The sequence below is a fragment of the Corvus brachyrhynchos genome, unplaced genomic scaffold (genome assembly GCF_000691975.1).
Source record: "Corvus brachyrhynchos isolate BGI_N302 unplaced genomic scaffold, ASM69197v1 scaffold70, whole genome shotgun sequence".
Lineage (NCBI taxonomy): Eukaryota > Metazoa > Chordata > Aves > Passeriformes > Corvidae > Corvus > Corvus brachyrhynchos.
The window spans coordinates 701,697-705,061 of NW_008236217.1; positions in this window are offsets into that span (position 1 = coordinate 701,697).

Here is a 3,365-nt window from a genome sequence, read left to right on the forward strand (position 1 = left end):
ACCATTTGCACGAGGACCTCTCTCACTGCTCATGCTCCAACAGGCTCATGTTTCAATTTTCCTCCTGAGGGAAAGGATGGGGGAGAATCCTTCTCATGGAGAGTACAAACTTAATCTTCAAAACAACAAAGGCTCCATGACTCATAAGTTTTTTCCTCAGGTCAGGTCAGCCACTGCCAACAGCTTCCTCTGTTTACAATCTGCTGCACTGCAGCTAGGGGTGTGAATTGTTCATGTTGCTGCTCACTGTCTGCTGCTGATGAGAAGAGAGTGGAAACTATGCCTGTCTCTAATGAACTCTGAGAAGTGATGAAAAAAGTTCAGGAGCGAAGTCACCACTGTCTTTAAAAGAGAAATCTTCAGAGATTCGGATATCCTTCTAATATTTAAAAGAAAACAGATAACATTTACTTTGTACTGTCCCAAATCTTAATAGAATACTTATTATCTTTAGGGAGGAAAACTGTTAATGGTTTTTATTGGCTTTGGATGACTTTTGCTAACTAAAATTATTCGTAATTTGAGTTTGTAAAAGGTATCACATATTTTAGAGTTCATTTTTCTTAGAGAAAACAATGATATTGCATAGAAAACATGGGTTTTGAGCAATATATGTAACCTGTCTGTCTGCATATATGCTGTCAGATATACAGGTAATAATGATGTTTTGAATCATAGGGTTCTTTCCTTCATCTATGTGTGTCACTACAAATTTGGCTCAGTACCTTATGGATAAACTTCCTTCTTAAGTAGTACCATGTTTTCCCAGTAGCTGAAGTTTTAGGATTTTTCATACATTGCCTCAAATCCGGTTTATTTCTTCAGATCTAAAAATTTTTACATTTCCTATTATATTAATCTGAAACCTCAATTTAAAAGGTTCATGCAAATCTGCTTGCAGATAGTGAGGAGAAGTCAGTGGTGGTATACACAATTATGGGGCAAACAAACAGAGGGAGAAGAGTTACAATTTGTGAAGTCACATGTTTTTAAATAAAAAAGTGGCCTTGGGGGTTTCTTCAGCAACATGCTCTTGTATCCAAGGCACAAATTGCCTATAGTGGGTGGTAGAAGTTGGCTGCCTATATGTTCTCTGTTCCTGCTTTGGAGTATTAGTCCATTCCTTCTGCTTCCTCTTGTGGCTGAAAACAAGCTGGCTCACAGATAGTCCAACTCTGTGTGCCCATTACTAGAGATAAAAAATGAAAAAGGAGAGGGCTGTTACCCTCTTCTTGCTGTTCAATGACACAAAACGAGTTCATGGTCAGCATGCAGCTGTGCACACCACAGGAACATCATGGCCAGAAGAAAATTATACGGTAAACTCCACTGAGCTGGAGGGAACTTGTTGCTCTATATGAAAAAAAACCACAAAAAAGTAATATTTTCTTTGCTGGGAAGGATTGATTCAACATCTAAGCAGTAATTTAGATGCAATAATTGGATTAAACAGAACTAGCTTACTACTTCTCAATTTGGACACCCCTAAGACCAGATAAATAATGGTCTCTTTAGCCCCTGTGACCTGCCTAGAGCCATCAGACTTCCTCTCCAGTGTCACTGCACCGTCTCACAGAAGTCTGGCTAAGTACTGGTGGTTATGTTTATAGGTATAACATGTCACACCTGTGAAAGCAAAGTCTTCTGAGCATTTCAAGGCTTTGTTTATATTTTTTCAGCATTTGAATTTTTTTTTCTGTCCATGCTATAGTGTATGGTTGAGAGCTTGAAGAAGCTTTCCCTTTCGTGTGAGCCACAGTCTCTGTGTGCTTCCACCAGAAGACAAAACCACTGATTCCTAATGGCCCGACATTTGACTGGTTGAAAAGAGACAGAAGGCAGCTCTTAGGATCTGGTGGTGAGTTTCATGTATATTGAGTCAGTCTGTGTCATGATTTCAAGTGCTATTCGCAGGAGTCATGCATAGAAGCTATTCATTTTAGATGCAGACCACATTTTCCTAAGGCATGTCAGGTTATACATGGTGCCATGGGTCATATATCATTATACTTTCCTCTTTTGCATCAATATGTATGACATTTTTAGTTTCAGTATATCTTGCAAAGTGATTCTTTTATAAAGCAGGTGTATAAAGCTGCGGCCTCTTCATACATTACAGAAATTGACTGATTAGCAGAATCAGGTTATTATTCTGCTTGCTTAAATGTTCTGTGTAACTCCGTTTGTAGTGATCAGTTCATGTCCAATAGTTTAATAGCATTACCTACCATGTGTATTTAACTATTATTTTTTTGTCTGAGGCCTTCATAATTTCATTTAACAGTGCTCAGGCTCTTAGGCATAACACATTTAATAGGATCATCTGTTGTGCAGTGTGTAAAACCTGAAGTAAATAAAAATGGAGTCCAAAGCCAGTGGATAAAGCAAATACTTTCCACTGAATATAGGAAGAGAAAGAAGAAATCTTATGCTTTAATAAAACAGGTGTTCTCCCCACAATGTACTTCCTGCTCAAGAATGACAGCTCAGTGAGAGCACTGCAGTGCTTGCTTCCATCGCAGTACTAATCCAAATAAAGCTATCCAAGAGAACTCATCTTGGGTTAGCTTGTCAAGTGTGAGTGTCAACACAGTAAGTCTCCAGAGCTGCAAGGATTTGCACTGCAGAGTAGCTAAGTTTGTACCCTCATGTTACAAACATGTGATGACAAATCTGCCTTAAAATATTCCTCTCTCTCTCCCTGCTGCAGCTGATTCAATGGGCTGTGTGACTGGACGCTGAACTGTGTCTGAGAGAACCTGTACTGGTGACAGCATCACCTTGTACAGGAGAGGAAAGGATGACTCTCTGGGTGCGGGAAAATGCTTCACCTGGATCTTTTCATGATGGAGTAGTATTTGACCACTGCCTGCTAGGTCAAGCCTGGGAACTCATAGATAGTTGCAAGATGAGCTGCTATACTCTGTGCTGTTGGGCTGTTCCTGTACCAGTCAGAAGATCATTCCAAGCATATCTGTATGTCTGATTACCACTAGCCCCTCTAGACTGTACTCCCTCTCTTCCACTGTCTTTTGTGAAATCCCAGAATAAGTCATCTTGCATTCATCACCATTTTTTACCAACCTTGGCTCTTCAGAAGGTCCAGGAAGTTCAGCAGCTATGAGACTTTTCCTCTGGGGCTGATGGCAGCAGGCAAACACACTGACTCACACTTGATCAACTCCTGCTCTCTACAGAGGCTGTCTAAATCAGTCAAGTGAAATGGAGTGACTTTCTGTTTAGCTGGTGTACAGGAGAGCAGAATTATGCACATGCTGGGCTTAAAGACACATTTCACAGTCAGATCTTCCTATCTCATCAAGAATTTTCTAGAAACCTGGTTGATAAAATCTTGTGTTCACTCT